Here is a 20,112-nt window from a genome sequence, read left to right as displayed (position 1 = left end):
CATAATCCAAATAACAGTGAATCCTTCCTCTTTAACACATGCAGTAAGAATAATTTCCATTTTACAGGTAGAGTGGCAGGCCGTGCAGAGAATCAAATAGTCCATCTTGAGATCATGCAAAGACTCTGGAAATACAATTCCAGGGAGTCCTGGCTATAACACTTTGGATGCCCACATCACAGCAATCCTACAAGCACCAACGGTAAGAAATCAGATCCTTATATAATATGCATTATAGTATTTCAATCCATTTGAACTTAGACAAATCTGGAAAAAAAAAGAAAAACAAGTCATGTTTATTGCTTACCAAGGACAAGCCATTAGTAATTTAAGACGAAAAAGAAAATAAAAGGAAAAAGAAGGGAGTAAAAAAAAGCGCTATGAAAGTACAGGGGTTTCTTTCATATTGACAAAAGAAGATTAAGTGAAATTTTTTTCTCATGTAAAGACAATTTCCCAATGTTGGACATAGAAACAGAAGATACTGAAGATATTTAGTTGAAGTAATTTATTTGATATGTATCTGAAAAGAGATCTTGAAAATTAAAGATATTCCCTTCAGAAATGTTATTTATGCCATAAAATTTTCTTATTTTCTCCATTTTGACAATTTGCCCTCTCTATGCAACATTTCTTTTCCTCCCCAATTTTTGAAAGCTGTAACTTTCTTTTCACGGTTAAAGCAAACCATTATGCTTTTTGTGATGAAAATTTAGAGATCTTGAATGTTACCTTTTCTTTGACTCAGAAGTTAGATTGTAAATCTTTTCCCTGTATCAACATTTCATTTTAAATGTATGCTAAACATAAGGATAAGGTAGAAAAATATGGCTTCTAGGTCGTCTCTCATTAAAGTTTTGAAGCATAATGGTTAGGATTTAATTCTCAATACGTGAAAATTGTATTTTCCAGTCACAATGACTCCACAGGAGAAGAAATTAGGATGTCTGATACATTCATCTCTGTGTCAAAGTATCATATTTTTGCTATTTAATATTCACTGAGGGGAAAAAAGGCTGTCACACTAGAAAGATATTATTTTCAAACAAATGGATCATTCCTGACCAAAGTCTAGTTGTCTATATTCTTAAATTTTACATTCTCAAAAATTCAATTTAATAGAAACAGTCCTCCTTTTTTACTCTACTAACATTTTCCAACCTCAGTGATTTTATAATTGTGTAATTTAGAAAACCAAATACATATTAAATGGCCCATGGATATAAAATGAAGAATGCTCTATTCTCATTTACACCTGCATTAATCTGGAGATGGTCCATTGAAATCAAAGGAGTTATTTGTCCCTATGGAATGAATTCATGACAGGTTAATGTCAGTGGTGCTCAGTCCTAGAAAGGAGAGGATTCTTCTCATTCCGAATTCAAAGCCTGAAATTGGTGGCATAAGAAAATGGCACGATTTGGGTCTTATTCTCAGAACTGTCATAGAGGGAAAACTTGAAATTTACACATCCCAGTCAGAATTGCAACACAATTCCAAGAGCAAAATTAGGAAATGTTTACCTTGTTTTCTGTTAGTACTTTTTCTTCCTCATATTTGTTTTCCTCAAAGCATCATTCATTTTAGAAAACAAAAGACACCCTCTGCTAGTGCAGAGTTGAATGCTAAGCTCATAAATCTCCTAAGCCCACATCTGGACACTATTCCAGGGGTGACCTCTCTGGGGCTGGGCAGAGGGGAAGGGTCACCTCCCTCTACCTATTGGCAGTGTTTTGCCTGCTGCACCCCAGGATACCTTTAGGCCTCTTTGCAGCAAGGGCATCCCTCTGGATCAGCTTGGGGAATTGGGTTTGTCTCTGCAAAAAGGAAACTTTGACAGTATGTGACTTGGTTCCAGAATGAGGCACTCTAGAAAGTCTCTCTAAACAGCAACTGCTTTCACTCATGGATGGTTAGCATGGAAGATGGAAATTTGTACAAATGTACCACAATTCTAAATTTGTTCTATTACCACAAGTGCACAAGGAATATTCAATAAACACAAAGGAATTTTGAGAATGTGGTTCCTTTCAAATGTAGACAACAAACCCTGCATTCAGTTCCATCTTTACCAGAAACATTTGTTATTATGATATCATGAAGAGATGAGTTTATTGAACAGTCATGTACACACCTGTGTGCCAAAATCATGTGCTGTGGTTTTACCCAGATTTTCCTGGAAGAAGATATCTTTTCTTTTACTTCTTCCAAGCCGCTATGACCCAGTGGAAATTACCTGAAAAAAAAAATAAAAAATTCTCACTACAACTTTAAACATCAGAAAAAAACCTCATGAAATTAATAAATGAGGCGGTATCAGCCAGCTGCTAATTTTGATGGTATGCACCTGATTTTAGTGCTTGTTGTACTAAAAGAACTGAACAATAATCAGTGAAATAGCATAAACAAGAAATGATGTAGTATGAGCTCCAATTACAATAGAAAATTTACAGTCTTCCTGTTAGATTATATATGATATATAGTTCGAGAGTTTTAGGATATCCATTGAATTAATGAATTGATTAATGAGCTTGATCCTGGATCTGTGCAGTCAAAAGTATGTTTGTCAGCAAGTTTTATTCCCTTTTGAAAGTAGGAAGCTATAAGAGAATACAAGTACTTTCTCCATATGCTAACAGATTCTTGTCAGGAAAACTAAATAAAATCGATTCTGTTCCACTGTTTTCTTTATGATTTCCTCATTTTTATTTCAAAGGAAGGTGAGGCTGTCAAATGACTTAGGAAAATGTTGCAATTGCTTTTCATTTTGTCTAAGTAAAGAGGTCTGGTTTTACCTTTTTTTCCTCAAAATTTGGATATGTTTATTCGATTGTAATGTTTCTCTTCTCCTTTATTTAGAGTCAGAATCCTTTTCTCTTAGGCTTTAGCCATGTTTCTCTTCCACCAAATGATTGATTATTGTGAACATGAGGTCTTTTCCACTGGTCTCTTCCAGTGTTAGTCACACACAGTGACAGTTCTATAACTGGCCTTGTCTGGAAAGGAAAACAATCTCTATAACAATATTTATAACAATCTGTTGATCATGTTTATTATGTGAAGATTTGCCAGTACATACATTTGAGTTTTGTTATCCTTCTGTACTCAGGATTGGGCAAGATTGGAGGCAATGTACGAACAATACTTTTTCAAGGCAACAACTTATAATGTGCTGCAGGAAAAATGTAACAGTTCTCTCCAGAGTTAATGACAGCCTTTTAACATTTGATTAAGGAATGAGTTACTGTGATGGTACCAAAATATTTGTTTTAAATAGGTTTCACACACATGTGACATATAAGTTTGTAAAGCAGATATGCAATTACATTTTCTTATTTTGAGTAGTATAAGGATATTTACTTTTTCATGTAGCGTGGAATGTCATCCTATAAATATTGCAAACTAGATTGCTTTAAAGTTATGTTCTAAGAAGCTAATCACACTATCTTCTATGTTTATTAGGTGATAAAGCCTAATTGATGTATTAAAGATAACAAACTTGGAGATCATATCATAGCCTAAAGCATGTTGCAGTTTTGATATCTTTTTTGTTTAATCACATATATGCTAGCAAGTATATTATCTTTTTAGAGTGATATGTAATCTATTTAAGCAGTTATCTGTTAGAAATGTGCATTTTGATGTCATTTGAAAATGTACACATTTCTATCATAAGTATCACTTTGTATCAACGAAGCAGCTATAGCGGAGTTTGTGTCTTAGATTCTGATTGGATGCCCAAAATTGTGTATCTTCTGTACCTGAAACCTATATATTTGTTAAATTCGGTTATAGAAACCTTCCCTTTTGCTCACAGATTCTTTAATAACAGCAGGAGGTTTTTCAGGAACTTTTTTGAACAAACAGTGGAGGAAACGCATTAGACTGGGATGTTTTTATCCTTCTGGGAAAAGGAGCAACTTCTGGTTTTTTGGATTTTGAGTAGTAAAAAGAAAAAAGACTCTCATAAGATGTTTGTAGACCCAAAATACACCAGCAGCATCAGTGAATCAGATAGGAACAAAATAAGCTCACCAACTGAGAAAAAGATTGTTACTTGTCAGCAACTTAATCTCCTACCCCACTCGCAACCTTCCCCAAAAAACCCGAGACTTTTTTAGCATTTTTGAAAGGTCGCCAGGTTTGGGTTATTTAGTACTGCTACACACTCAGCCTTTCACCCACTGCAGGTAGTTTGTGTTTGCCACTGATTTCAGGGATAGTAAGATCAAATGCTATAAATGCTCCTGGTTCCAGTTGCTTAACTTATATCTAGTAGGACCTTCTCACCAGAACGCCTGTTGAGTCAGTAAAAAAAAATCTGAAAGTCAATGTTAATGATTCAGCAAGTGTTACTTGACTGAATTCAGCTAGTGGGTTTTATGATTCTGGAAAAAACTTCTAATATGACATAGAACTGTAACTTGATTTTATTTTCAAGTATGTCAATTTCACACAAAAGCTGAAGTCTGAGTAAGGATACCAAACATATCTTGACTATTTGAGAGAGGACTGAGCAAAGAGCTAGTTATATTACTAAATGCATGGAATAACTCACAGTTACTGCTTCATATTTGAAGTTTGCTATAATTACCATTGAAGCACCTGACTACTTCATTTTTTGGGGTTGTGTGGAGGAGTTAGATCTATAAATAAATCTTTCTGATTTTGAGAGAGACAAATGCCAGCACATACATTATCTGTATTCTGTTTACATGAAGCGAGTAGTGTATCTGACCTTACACATGCAAAATTTTCTATAAAATTTCCATTGAACTTTGGTCCCCGAGAGAAACAAGACACAAACCCAACTCTGAGCAGTTTAGGTAATGTAGATAAGTACATCTAACACACCTGGGTAAGCAGTAAGAGCATAACAAAATGTCAGTACTTCAGTAACCCAAATTAGGGAGCCAGTTCAGAAAACTCCAAAATGCGTGGTAGAAATTATTCTAATCCAACTGTGGCAGATTTGATAGGCAAGCCTAGATGTTGCATTGTCATCACAGCTTACTGAAGGTAGGACGTAAATTCACTGAAACCTTGAAGCAGTTCAAAGGGCTTTTGCCCTTGAACAACTGCCAAAATGGAGCTTTAGGGAATTTGTATGTGCATACAAGTTTTAAACAAACATTGATTTCTGTAATTGGAAAACAGATTGTCTTTCAATGCAAATTATTTTCGTTGTTACAGTTTTTGCAAGGATAACTCCATACCTTGTTTCATATTATTATCTATCGTGCCTCTGCATCTGCGGCCAGAGCTATTACCTGTGAATTTTGGTTGCCCTGTTCTTCTTTTGCAAAGACAACTTTATACCTCGCTTCATTTTGCTGTCATTTACTCTGCCTCAGCGGCGAGGCTGGAACCTGCGAGCAGTGGTTGAACTGTCAGAATCAGGCAGGCTTTTAAGAAAATGAGTTTTGACATTCCTTTTCTTGAGATGATCCCTTGTTTTTCAATTACTGGTCTCTGACTCGGAGATTTCTTAAGGTAACCCGCAGTTCGTTCCTAGTCTGTCAAGCAGGTGGCAGCAATGCCACGCCGGAGCATCCCCGGCCCCTTTCCCTGACATCAAGTGTTAATGCAATTGACCAATCCGTGCTAAGATGATGGGAGGTAATTGGGTAATTGTATTTTACTGATCACAAGCAAAGAAAAAGGGAAGGGGGGAAGAGAAGGAGAGGAGAGAGGGGGGGATTAAAAAAAAAAAAAAACAAACAAAAATCAAAAAACAAACTGCAACAGAGGAAGAGGGGAGAAAACGGAAGGGAAGAAGGAGGAGTGTAGCCAGAGACCGGCCCTGGGACATTTGCAAATCGTAGGGTACCGCTGAAAGGTGGGGAGTGAGAGAAAGGCAGAGCGGCTGAAAAGCGGAGCTACTCGCAGCAGCAGCTGTCAGGAGCTGGATGTACACATCCATGCGTCCCTACGTGCACACAGCGGCAGAATTCCAGCCGCAGCTCCTGGCAGGAAGGAAGCGTTTCGGCTGTGCAAAGGGCTATGCGTGTCAGGGATGAAACTAAAAGCTGAAAGAAGCGGCTGCGCTCCTGGGACTGTGTCATCTTGGAAGGGAGGGAGGCAGGAAGGAAGGAAGGAAGAAAAGGGGGAAGAGAACTGGCATGTGGAAGAAGATGGGAGACTAACTCACTGCTGTGCAGAAGGGAAATCCAACTTGTACATCTGAAATACACCAGGCTCGGCTTGGAAATGAGATCAGACCTGCATTGAAACACAGAAAGGGAGGAAAAGGGAGGCAGAGACGGGAGAGCTTTTATCCTTCTTCCTGTCTCTCTTCCCCTCTCTCTCCTCAGAGAAGAAATAGAAGTTTATCCGTCTCGGCGCTTCTGGATTCATATAGCTGCTGGACAAAAGATGGAGAGGAAGCTAAAACGAAAAGCAAAGTGTGCTTCTGAAATCTACGGCTAAGAGGACAAATCACAGCTCGGGTTTCTTTGTGCCCCATCGGGGGAGTTTTAACGACTGAAGGATTTTGAGAAGTGGGGGGGGGGGGGGGGGGGGGCAAAGGCGAGAGTGGGCGTTAAAAATACCCATCCCAAGTGTTTAAAAAATAACGAGGTGATGGATTTATTCATGACAGCTGGTGGGAACCTTGAATTTTTCTCTACTCCCTCCCTCCTTCATTTCATTTAATGTGAAATTATGAAAATGCAGAGGAGTTGGAGGGTAGGCAAAAGGATATAACGTGGAGTTTGAAACAAGGAGAGGGTGCTGATGCTGTGGATTGCTGGCTTCTTGCCGAAATCAAAAATCCAATTGCGCACTGGGTTGTGATTGGAAATCTAATCAGATCTTTGGAGAGGGGGGACAGAGAGACTAAAAGTTTATTGTTTTGACAGACAGGAATAAAAATTTAAATGCAAAAGGAGATTCTTTTCTAAATGAGTGTGGGGCTATAGAGGAAAAGAAGAAGAATGGGAATCCCCATTCTAATGTGGAGACACATGGATTGGATAATTGATAGTGCAGCAAAGAAGGGGGAAAAAGAAAATTGCCTGGCAAGACCTGGATCCTAAGTGTCACAACAAAATTACATTAAAAGAATACAAATGGAGGATTGCTTAAAAGGAAATACAGTTATTTCTGCTCTCCAGAGAAAAAACAAATAGAGAGCAATGGGGAGCAGTGGAGCCAGAGAGGCAGAAAACCTCAGAAAAAGGAAACTAGGCAAACGATCCACAGTGGAATGAAAAGTTTCAGAAAGGAAAAGGACCGTTCATCCTCCTCAAGGATTTTTGTTTTTTTCCTGTTATTTTAAACCATTATTCATCAGTGAAGGCAACCATCAACGTTACCACTACAGAAATTTTAAGCAGAAAAGTTGAAAGCCACAGAGAAAATAAAGGACAGAGAAGAAGAAAGCAAATTGCCAGAGGGGGAGAGTTCAGCAGTGTTGGGTTGGATTGGCACCTGTATGGACTGAAATTGCTGGGAAATTGCAATTGGATATCCTTCTCCTTTTATTTCCTTTCTTGTTTTTAATTTTGGTTTGGTTGCTGAAATGAAATAGTTTTCTAACCCCTCCCCCACCCTGGTTTTTCATAATCACTCGGATTTCCAGCTGGATAGTCTTTGAGGATACAGTGAGTACACTTTCCATTTTATTATTTTTTTTGGAGAAGGAAATGTGCCCCATTGCCTCTCTTCTTTCATTCTTATTCCTCTTTTCTAGCTCCTTTCCCCCCACCTGAATAAAAACCCTGGCTGTATTTTGATAACGGCTGGAGGGGGGCGGCTGGGAAGAGGGAAGGGAAGGGATGAGGATAGAACTGAATTCTCACACAGTGGCTCAAATTCCTAAAACTCGAGCCTTGGTAGGGTGTTGCAGACACCTGCCTGCGTGTCTCCATGGCATTTGTAAATGTTCACTAGCAAAGAAATCTTTTGAGAAAGCCCTTGCAGTGAGCAGGGGATGCTGCCTGATTGCCCAGTCTCTACAAACGGATGCAAGTTGCATGGAATCAGATGCGCAGAGGAGGTTTATTTATTTACTAAGTGTTTAAAATAGTTCAGGGCTCTAATTTGAATGCTGCTATCCAGTCTGGCATTGCAGATCGATATGGTGTATTAACAGGAACGTTTTGTAATCAAGCAGAGAGGTGAAGGATGGCTTTTGGCGGGAGTGGGGGGGTGTGGGGCAGGGGCTTTTAATGGATTTTGAGGATGCAGCTCTGAGAGAAATGTCATGTTTTACCCTCCATTGCTAAGAAAGGACAGTAACAGGCAGAGAGAGGACATTCTTCTATTGAAGAGGAGTTGAGGGAACTGCTGTACTGGCCACCCATGTCCTCTGGATCTCCGAGGAAATTCTTTGTGATTTTGTGGTGAATCCTTCAGGGTCCCCTTGGACTTTCATGGCAGTTGAAAGCGATTTACTTTGATGGACACTGAGAGGATTCTGACTTGTCAGGAGATTTTTATTTTTTGTTTTATCATTATGCTGGTAATGAAAATAATTAAAAAGTGGTTTGTAAATGGTGGGGTTCACAAATAAGCAATGATGTGTAACAGACCAGTAAATATCTTTCCCTTCCTGGAGAAATGTCATGTGGGAGTGTGGGATAAAGGGAGGATAACATGATGTTTAAAATAGAGGTCCATGTTTTCCTGTGGGGAAGAGTGTTGCCCCTGTCCCCTCTCCTGGCATGACTGCATAGCTCAGGGGTAGGGGAGTTTTCTTTCTTTTTCTTCCCATTCTGTCCTCCCTCACTTCTGCCCTCTTCAACCTTGGCCTTCACATGTTAAGACTGAAGGTATTAGGCCGAAAACTGGTGCAGAATGAGAGGGAGGAACGACTAATTAAATGAGCCATTGAATATGAATGTTTTTTGTTGGATTGTTTTTCTGGTTTGTTTTTTTTGTTTTTTTTTTTTTGGCAGGCAAGGTGCAGAACTAGCTTTGCCACTCATTTTACTTTCCCTTAGCAGCAGTATTCTGGATAAGGGGAGAGCAGTCAGGAAGGAAAGAAGCGTTGGTAGATCCAGATTTTAGCTCTTTTAATTTCTGGCAGCATTTCTCACTTGCCAAGCTGCCTGCATGAAACAACTCAAAACTGAGCTGTAATTTCCCTGGATAAATACACAAACCATTATTAGCCTCCTCTTTTTTCCTCCCTTTCTTCATTCACTTACATCCCTACTGTTACTACGTGTAAATGTCCTGAATTTTTTGGCATAATGGAAGTGAGGACTTCTGCCTCTCAAATGTGTCCCGTGTGCTTCTGTTTGGAGGTCATGCCTCTTAAACATTGGCTGCTTGAAAAGGATTTAGATTTAGGGTTCAGTTCTGCTTCTAAGGAAATCTCTGGGAGTTTTTGTTTGGCCACGCGAACAAATCAGACCCTTTGTGCAGTTGTGTTCAGAAAAAGAAGGAAGCAGGCACAGCAAAAATTGTTCCTTCCAGTTCCAGTTACTCTCATCCTTCTCAATATTGCTAAATCGTTTCAGTGTGAAGTGCTTTAGCCTCCTGTTTTTCTCTGGGCCCGTGTTTCCTGGTGGGACACTAAATGGGTAATAAGTTTGTCAGCATCTGAAAATAAGTGCAAAAACTCTCTCTTGTTCGTTCCTTCATGTATCATGATAAGTCTGTGCCCTGTTGTGGGCTACACTTACATCAGCAGTTGCAGTAATAGAAAAGCTAAATTTATGTTAAGCTGCTGCTCAGTAATTAGTGAAGGAAAAAGAAGCTGGCTAAGGAAAAGGCATCGCCAAGATTTTTCCTGGATTGCTGTCAAGTGAACACATAAACAGAAATTTTGATAGAGCAACTCCAGTTTTGGACAATAGAAGGCTGTCAGAGGTGCCCCATTCATTTTGTACAATAACTAGTAAGAATATTTTCTTGAAATGATAAGGAAGCACTGGGAAAATTTAGTCACCGGTTTGGGCTGAAATAGGCAAACCTTGTCAACATTAAAAAGCTAGGGATGTGTGTCTGCTTCCAAAGAGGCAACAGTTTCACACTTCAGTGAATCATTCCCTTAATACAGTAGCCAAAAGACACATGGAACAACCCAGAGTTTAACTCATTCAGTATCAAAGTGGGAATGGAGTATGGCATTTCTCAGCATTTGTGCCGAGGCTTATCCAGAGCCCAAAGGGCAGATCATAAAACAAATAGTCAAAACGTTCATCCAGACATCCAGCTAGTGAGAAGCAACAAATCTCCTGTACCAGAAGCTGGAGCTGGCTGTCTCTGCTCCTTCCCTCACAGGTGTGTGAGCACAGGTGTGTCATTCAGTGGCATATGCTGGTCCTGAGGGCTGTCTCCTCTTCAAACCATGGATGATATTTTTGGTAGTGCCCCCAGGCAGCTGGAATTTTGGCACTGTGCAGGGAACCATTATGTGTATATTTAGGCACTAAATGCTTGTACAGGAGGAAAGATAAAGCTGTATTAGAAGGTCCTGCTCTGTTTGGTGTAGTTGTTTTCCAGAAGGTCAGAGATCACATACCTCAAACTTCAGGCAAAATGTAAGTTATTAATGCAAGGGGGTGGCTGCTCTGTATCTTTCCTCACGTCAGGAATGATTTGTACTGATCTAGAATTGAAGCAGGTTCAGTTTGCTGGAGCGGCAAATTGTGTCACAATATCTCTCAGCCTGATACCACTGACAAGTGAAAAATGGCCTTTCAAATTAGGTGAGACCCAAGAAAAAAATGCTGTAGATTGAGCCAATACAAGCAATTGTGTGGGACTGGAGAAAAACAAAGGGATTCCAGAGGTGTTGCTATGGCTTCCTTATATGTAGGTTTTAAAATTATTTGCCTGTGACCTAAAAAGCTGTCTCCCATTTGGCGTGAAGATTCTTGCTGTTGCAATATGAGGCAGAAAGATTTTGGATGGGGCTCAGGACAGGATTTTAGCAGATTTTGAGAGGGCTTGGTGCTGGTGAAAAATCCCAAGCTGGGCTATCCAAGTTGCAGTGTATTGACTGAAGGAATGAGTGCACTGTGCACAGCAGCAGCATGAGAGAGACAGAGCCTCCATCTCAGCCTTGCCAGAGTGGCTTCGTGTGGGCTTGGAGATATGCTTTTGTTTCTGATGGCTAGTGAGGGAACAAGGGGAGAGGGAAGGGTGCTGGAATTAGTGTCCTTTTCGGCCTGGGATGAAAATTACTCTGAAGACATGCAGTTGGCACCTACTAAGTATTTTATAGAGGAGCGAAGCTGACTGGATTTCGGGTTACTATTCTCAGGGGCCTTTCATCCTATTGCCAGCTGCTCTGTGAAAATCATAAAGGAAAACAAGCTTCCTTCAGCCCCCACAGGAGAACCCAGATGAGAAGGATTTAGGAAGAGCAGCAGCCATGCTGATCTGGAAGGCAGCCTTGCAGCATGTTTGAGTCTAGCAGCTTGGAGAAGGAGCAGCCTTTGGAAAGGATCCTGCCTCTACTTCCTGTCATGGCAGAAGACATTGGGAATTGGCTTGTGACACTTTAGAGGGGTTTATTTAATTATTTTATTCTGGGGAAAAAAAAATTAAAAATGTATCTGTTATTTAGCTGTACTGTCATGGTCGTTTATTTCTCCTAAGGGTTAGAAATGGGGACACAAAAGGGGAGATGATTATGCCAGTGGTGTGTTTTAGTTGCATATTCACAAGCTGCAGTACATGAAAGTGAATTAATGCATAGTTCCTGGTAGGGGGCCTGGATATTTTGCTATCTGTTAGCGAAAAAGGCAAAAATCAGACGCTTGTGCATGCACACAATGAAAGAGAATCAGGATTTACATTTGGTATCCAAGGAAGCGAGAGCAGAATCCTGCAGGGCTTTCTGTTCATTGTTTAAATGTTGCCATAGCGATATCTCAGGGCACAAGTTACATGTTTTCCACTTCTGGAGTTGAGCTTTTCTTCCTTCTCTCTCTGTCTCTCTCGATATTCTGAACTACCAGGAGCAGCTCCACGGCAGAACTTTGCACAGCAATAGGAAAAGGTGTTTGCAGGCCCCATTATCTGATGGCATATCTGCCTGTGTGCTCTTCACTGATGTTTGCTAATATGTTGGAAACCCAATTAGAAGGAAATTGTCGGATAGAAGTGGAGTGTGAGACTTGTTGTTGTTAGGACATTGAGCATATTACAATATTTTCTGTAGTGGTGATATGTTAATTGGATAGCTGCAGGCAAGCAAAGTGTAGCAGTCGCTGACAATTAGAAACAACAATGAACTTTCCAGGACTGAATCTATTCCTTGGGCATATTAAAATGCATTTCAGGTATATACCATAGCTTGTGTAAATTTAAATGCTAACACCACTGTAATAAGTCTTGAAATTCTGTTTTCACAGTGCTAAGACAAAATTTACCTTTGCTGCTCATGAAAGGGAGAGAGGCAGCACCAGACCACTGAATAAAATCTACCATAGTTTTGCTGCCAAGCTTGTACTTGTTATGTCAGGACTGTGGGGGAGCAATATAACCAGGAACCAGCAGAATTAAAAAGGAAACCAACCACCCTCAAAACAAAGCAAAAGATTCCATCAACAATTATTTCACTTGCAACTAGATAAAGCTTACTTTAGGAAGGGAGTAGAAGATGAAGGGAGTAGAAGATGAAAGTGTCATCATACTGAATCTTCATCATTTTACTCTCTTGTTAATCTCCAAAAACAGCTATTAGTGGACTATTCATGTAAGAGAAGAGGATAACAGTCTCTCCATGAATTTCTCTCTTTCAGGAATTAATTAAAAGATTTGGGTTTTTTTTTTTCACTAATGCCCATTTTTTAGTCATCATTTAGCATTGTAAAGTGTATGAGCTAGTTGGTTCTGTAGCAACCCTTCCATGCAACAAGTCTATTTTTCTTTTGTCATTGTGAGAACTAAACCCAGTTTTGTCCCAGCTGATCTCAATCAGATATTTAGCAATTACTTCAGCAGGACTGATCTTGATTTGTAGGTTTTTGTTTTCCTTTTTCTTTTTTTTTCCAGTATTTCTATTTACAGATATAAAAACATGATCCAAACACCATTTTGAGTTAATATGCTACAGCCTTCAAAATTTCCAAAGGTTCCATGTTCCTCTGCCATCCCTGCTGTCATTCCAGGTGTTAGTACATCTTTTTCACCAGTGTGTGGTGGAATAATTGATGAATTAATCTCACTGCCACAGCAAAACCTCATATTATATTTTAAAAAGCAGCTGTTTTTAAAATTATATATTTTAGGTCTGAATTCTCAGTCCTTGGGATGGTGTAATCTCTGTATATTAAGTATGTATGTCAATAAATGAATATTGTGACATGTTATAATCAGTTGAACAAAAATGCTATAGTTTTCCTTTTGAAAGCTGGAAGAGGCTATACAGGGACAGAAAGAAGCTGGTGAAGGAATCATACTTTTCCCTCCCTCAGTACATGCAAGTTTCAAATGAAATGTTCACAAATATATTCAATTCCATGAGCTTCTTTGCCAAAGGGCATATATGCTGTGTTAAGGGTTCTTAGCTGTGTGGTTTTGCAAGGATTTTCTTTGCCCCCACTCGGTTTGTGAGCCCTTATTGGACAGGCAGCTTCTTCTACAAGTGGTTAAATATTATTTTTCCGGAGGAAAGCTTTTATATTTGTTAGATCCTTTAAAGAAGCGAGGTTCATTTTTGTTAAGGTTGTTGATGACACAGCTACCAGAGGGGGAGGATGGTGACCCCATTATCCTTTCAGGTTGCTCATATGCAGTGCACAGTCTGCTACTTCAATAAGAGTTTTATTGCATTTAACGCCCGTGTGAATTTTGGCTGTATATGGTGCAGGGAATTAAAACCATAATGGATTTCTCCTTTGAACCAGAAAGAGGTCAGAAAACCTCACCTTCAGTGAATGTTCATGTTGATATCCCTCTGTCTGTAATGTGCATTTTCCTGAGTGGTCTGGCCCTGAAGATTGAGTTACATACATTAAGTAAAGGCCTGGAGGTATCTGTTCAAGACTACTGAATCAAACCATAGTGGAGGATGCCTTAGTCCTCAGGTAACTTTCCATAACATGTGGAAAAAATGATTGCATTTTTTAATGGGAAATATCAGGTTTGAGCATATGTACGAAAATGTCATGCAGCAGTAGTGGAATGTCATTAAGAGTTGCAAAGAAGTATAGATAATAAATTCCTATCACAAAAGGTATTGCATCTAATTTAAAATATCGTCCAGATAAGATTTTTTTGTTGTTGTTTGCAAAGAAAGATGAAGTTGATGATTGCCTATGGCAAATCAAAGATAAAAAGCAGTCAATGATGCTGCTTCAGAAATACCTATCTTCTGAACCTGATGAAAATTATGAGAAAAATTGATTGGAAAGGACATATAAACAGAAGGCTGTGAATATAAACTGGTCAGTTTCTAGGAATATAGTGTTTTGCCATAGAAAAACCCAATTCATAAAAGAGTTCATATTTGACTTTGAGTCTGTCTTTGATACAAGGGAAAAGGAAGTAAAAATTTAGCAATTAAACCAAAACTAATACCAAAACAAACTAGCACATGGGGAAAAAAAGGAAATCATATAACAACCTCTATTAAAAATAAGGTGTAAAGGAGAACAATTGAGGTCATAGGAGAGAAGTGTTGTGATTGTGCGGTAGTCTTAGAATACACCAGAAATAAGGGAGTATTGCTGGTTTTTTTGTTGTTTTTATTGGCCACCTCCTGTGAAGAGCTATTTGCAGTAGTAATGCATAACTGTCAGAATAATTCAATTAATATTTCTATTCTGTATCTGGAAAAATTATAATTAAAATGTTCTATTGTGAAAAGAGAAAGCAAGTGAAAGGATTTTTGTGAATATTTATTAGGGGACAAATATTCTTAAATCAACAGTAATGGTTTACTTTTTCAAAAAATTGTCTAGAGTATGTATCTAGAAAACATTCTGATGATACGAGTGAAACTTATATGGACGTGGTAACTATTGACCATTTCCCCTGATACAAATTTTAGGCAAAGTAACTGAAAATACAAAACAGGTTTCAACTGATAGAAACTTAAGGCAGGGAAAATTTCATGTCAATAGCGTGGTATTATGGGAAGTATTTTCTATCAAGAAAAATATTTGACCCTTTTATACTGGTAGATAGAAGTTACCATGAAAATAAAGTGCACTCAAACCTTATAAAACATAAGATATTTAAGTAGCTCAGAAGCACTTGTAAGATGTTTAAAGTAAGTATTGTGAAGAAATATTTTTGATGGGTTATATAGGTATTGTAACTTTTTTGAAATAATTGTACCAATGTTCTAGACAGATAATTGACAGAAAATTGCACTTATATTAAGTGTAAATTAGAAAAATGACCTTGATAAGTACGTGTGTTAGGATGGGTATGTGAGGGTAAACTAGGTGAATGAGATTAACTGAGCTGAGAGGACATTTCCCAAAACTGATAACGCTAAACAGGAAAACTGAACAAAAAACAAAACCAGAAAAAGACCCCTAAACTAGGAAAAAACACAAAGATCCCCCCAATAATACAAAATAATTTTTAAAAAGCCACAAAACGAAGCTTGACTAAGAGTCTGAAAGAAGCATAAAACTTTTAAGGTATGAATGGCTGGACAGGTTAGAAAATCAGCAGAATCACTTCTGTGATGCTGCCAGACATTGCCCACATTGACCCCTTTGATTGGAACCTTTGGCTTGGTCTGACCAAGCTGTGCTGGGCACTGTGAGGAACCAGCATCCATCTGGTAGATTGTATAAAGGTTTTTTTAAAGCTTTTAGGTATTTATTGCCATTTTTAAAATGTCTAGTATGGTGGGTTTTTTGTTGTGTTGTTGATCCTGAGCTGGCAGAGAATGCCAGTTAATTAAATGTTGTTGGCCACAGTGATGGGATTTCAATCACATGAATTGAAAAGTTTTTCCTTGAGACCAAGTGAAGGCAGCATGATAAATAAGACAGGCATGCTGGGTAATACTGGATGCAAAGTGTTACATATAAGAAGGACAAATTCTGAACGAGGGACAGTAAAACCAACTCTGAAGAGAATTTGAGATTGCAACAGGCAAGAATTTCCACATGAGCTCCCACAGTACTAGTGTTAAAAATATTATGACATTCCAGAGAAACAGACTAGTGATTTTACCAATGTCAGTGGGAAAACTGGAATGCTGCTTGCCTTTGAATTTGTCCACATTTTAACAATTCTGTTGGAAAGAATAGAGCCACAAAAATATTCAGTGCTGAATAAAAAGGAAAAAATTAGTACCTTAACATCAATCTATTCATTAAGAAGCTCAAGAATTGATGTGATTAGTTTAAGAGGAGAAAACAGAGGTATTTAAATGTTTTATGTTATAACAAATAAAATGCTAAGAAGAAACAATAGAAGGAAGCTGAGGTGTTATAAATTCATAATAGAAATTAAGGGTATAATTTTAATGCTGAAAAGAGTTTACCATTTTTTAAATTCACAGAGAAGTATTTTCTCTATCTCTTGGGGCTCTTGTCTTTGTGGAAGACTGTTGTAGTGAAGTGTGCCTTATTGTGTTTTGTATATTTGGATAATTTGGAAAGTCAGGGTAGATGATTTTGGGGTCCCTGTACCTGCAGGTAGAAGGAATGCAGCCTGGGCATCTATAACCAGGCTTCCAATCCTGTCACCAGCAAATATGTATAGATCTCTATGAGCAAAACTCCCCAAAGGATTTCACTCTGCAGTCTCTCTGCTGAGATTGTTATCAGAACACCAAAGAAGTTTTTGGGTCATCTGCTGCTTTATGACAGTGCTCTGACTCAGTGCCTCAGACTTCTGCTTGGTTGGAAAAATGTCCTTTGAATTCCGTGGATTTGTCAAATCTGAAATGTTCTATAAAGACGAATTTTGAAAGCTGTGCTGTGGGTGAACAAATGCCATGTGTATTTACTTGTTCACTCGGTACCAGATCCACAAACTTATTGTGACCAAGCTTCTGCCTCCTCCACAGTTCTCTTTGTAGTGTAGAACTTTGTAAACTTTAGATTTTGTACTTATGAAACACTGTCTTTTCAGCAACCTGGGCCTCCAGCTTGAAGAAGTCCCTTTGTTTAAGCTGACCCAAGTGTCCAACCCATAATAAAAACCAACCAAAAGTATTGTTTCTGAGCTTGTATGCAGTTTAGGCTTCTGATACGAATTTCTGCAATAGTTGGTCAGATGGTACCTATTTTGCAATAGATGTAAGACTACTTTCCAGGTCTGAAATGGACTAAATATAGAGGTGCCAAAATGATGCATGCAACATGCTCTCTGCTTACAGGACGCTAAAGATGCCTCTGAACACATCATTTTTTTGCTGTGAATGGCTGCTAAGCATTTCAGACTAGAAATGTGCATTTCTGTCTTCAAAATATAAGTTTGTGGGCTTGATTTTACTTATTTATTTCTTTTGCTAATTCCTGCCTTAGGTTTGGGAAGACAGAGGAAGAAAGAATGAAGTTTGCTCTGCATCTCTATATAGTTGCTTTTGGTAGTATAGGTTGAAATTACATGCAGTCTCAATGGGCCATCTTCTCATATTTCTACTTTTCACTTTCCTTGCACACTGCACTAAACATTTCTGAAAAAAAAATCGCAGATGGAAATCTAAAATAAATACACATCTTTCATACTTACTGACGAGGTAGATGTTCCCTTTCCCTGTTTAGACTTCTGTAGTCAATTTTTTCATGCAAATTGGGTTTCCTCCATTCATGAACCTTCGTGGAGTAGTGTACAGTTCCATTGTTACACCTGAGTGGTTAGTCCAAAAGGTCCTGGAATGTGGGAAAGTATTCTCTGAGGTAGCAAAGGGCATTCCTAATCTCAGGTAACTCTGGGTGAGGTTACAGAGTTATACTTCTTACCTTGCTGCTCTTTTCTGTATTCTGCTTTCTGCACCCTTTACCCTGCTTTGGATAGATAACACTGCTTTTGCCGGAATTATAAAAATGAATTGGGTGATCTCATGTGCTTGTTTACAGGAGAAAACAGCATGCAGTGCATGAGTATGAAACACTAACCTGCACTGAGCTTGCACTAAGATTGATGGCATAGCTAATCCATGTTGGGTTATATGATCTGAAAATCCTGTTCAGAATGACTGAGAGTATCTGTCTGGGTACTCAGTGTAGTAATCAGTATTTTGAAAATTTATACCCCATCTTAATTCTCATGCATTATTCCACATGTGTGTTCCATATAGTGTAGTCCCGGATTTTCAAGGAAGGAGACTGAATGTCCTTTACTGCTCCCTTACAACAGAAACCAGTAAACTTCCCTACTGCTGAAATCCTGTTTGGGAGGGTCCTTTTCTCTTACCTCCCTCCCAGTCCCTTCTGCAAATTCTTGTCAGAGGTTGCTGTAACTACTTCACAAACCATTGACCTTGCTTGGGACCAGCCACTTGATTACAGAGACCAACAGAGAATTGGTTTACTTAACTAGGAAATCTCCCTGTGATAGGCTGTTCCTTAATTTTGACTATGAACATTGTCTGTCAATAGCTCATCCCTCTCCTCAGTGCCAGCAGAGTTCCAAAGCTCTTTCTCTGATATCATGCTTCCAAAGAGTACTCTGCTGCCAGAAGTCTCTGGAAGACTGGAACTATCATTGAATGATGATGGCTCTGGGGAGAGCAGACTGTGTGAGGAGACAGGAGGAAAGGGAACTGTTGCCTGATTCTGAGCATTGCTGTACTTCTTTATAATGAAAAGTTAAAAACTTCTAGGATGCAACACTGTTCTTGTCAGCTTTTCCATGCAGATGGAGCTATGGACCAAAATGAAGCCTCACTGAGACTAAAACAGATTCTATATTAAGGCAAAAATGTACTAGAGGAGCTGTCAGTTTAATTTCACTGGCATGAGCTGAACTACTTTCCCTGCTAAAGCTATATATTTCTATACGTGTAGGTATGTGAGTTGAAATGGATAGATTGTTCTTGAAAGTTTTGCAATGTATTTGGCCTTATGATATATTAATGATACTTTGCAACTGTGATAACATTGTAGAAAAGTAGCAGAGAAATAGTGTTTTTTATATATATTTAGCAAAGTACCCGCTTCCATTTTTTTCTTTTTTTTTTTTTTTTTGTTTTTGTAGGAGTCTGATATAAATCTCCATACATTAGTCATCTAGATTTCTGATGATTTATAGCACCAACTACATGGCAGTTAGGTAAAAAAGAAACTGCTTTCAGAAAGGTTTAAGAATAAGTTTTTTCCCAAAGAAGTAATGAAACTATCACCAATCTCCCAAAAGCAAGAAAATGTAACAGATCTTGTTTCACATCTTTCTCCCCTCTATCCTTTCAAATTATGCTTTTTTGAAAGGAAAATGCAATTAGGAGATACATTTAAATATAGTGGAATGGTGAGTGTTGTGTACTGTAGTGAGCACCCCTAGAGATTTCTTAAATCTGACCTTTCTGTGGCCTCTTATTGTTTGAAACAAACCACACAGACTTTATGTGCTCCTTTTTACTTCTTTGTAACTTAGGAGAAATTGTATTCTCATATATCAGGACAGATCCTTCCACAGTGTATGCAGCCAACACTCTCTATGTGTAAGAGTTCAGATGTCAAAAAAAAAAAAAAAAAGTTTAAGAAGTGGAGTGGGATTTAAGGAGAGATTTTGTGAGCATAAGATTTAAGTTGCATGGAAGGTATTGAATAAAAGGCATTTTGTAAGCACAGTTTTTATTGCAATCTGTATCACTGTAAGTAAAACAGTGTTTCAGTGCAGAGTAAGAGATGAAAACAAAAAAAAATACATACATCTTTTATCTGAAATATTCATTAATAATTCTGGAGACATGGGTCAATTTTTTTTCTTGTCTTTCCATTGCTAAGAAAGGTTTTCCCTGATCTGCCAGCAATTTCATACCCTATCTTATATTCAGACTCTTAGTGACATTTTCCTATTAACTTACTTTATTCTTACTTACTTTATTGGGCATAAATTGAATTACACATAAAAAACAAACTAAAATTTCCTTCCCTAAAATTAAGCAAGATCATAAGCCTACATCAATTCTTACTCTTAAGAGTACATAATTGCAAACATAGGCTTATTTAAATGTTGCTTTAATATTCTAACTCTAAACAAGCAAATAAGGACTATTAAAGAAAAATCTTA

The 20,112-nt window shown here is 38.3% G+C and overlaps 1 protein-coding gene across 6 annotated transcripts in view; it reads left to right on the top strand.

Annotated features, from left to right (window-relative positions):
• LRRC4C (leucine rich repeat containing 4C) overlaps window positions 1-20,112 on the top strand; it is a 473,950-nt gene that overhangs the window by 378,725 nt on the left and 75,113 nt on the right. For 4 of the 6 annotated variants that reach the window (XM_088166807.1, XM_088166804.1, XM_088166808.1 and 1 more), the window contains one exon: window positions 68-202. The gene's annotated coding sequence lies outside the window, so the exon portion shown is untranslated. Of the gene's footprint in view, window positions 1-67; window positions 203-5,706; window positions 7,605-20,112 lie in introns of those variants that run through there. The other 2 variants (XM_088166809.1, XM_088166806.1) reach the window with 1 other exon arrangement.

This window comes from Sturnus vulgaris, chromosome 6 (genome assembly GCF_052056855.1).
Source record: "Sturnus vulgaris isolate bStuVul1 chromosome 6, bStuVul1.hap1, whole genome shotgun sequence".
Classification (NCBI taxonomy): domain Eukaryota; kingdom Metazoa; phylum Chordata; class Aves; order Passeriformes; family Sturnidae; genus Sturnus; species Sturnus vulgaris.
Note: the sequence above shows the minus strand (reverse complement) of the source record. Positions and strands in the feature narration are given on the sequence as shown.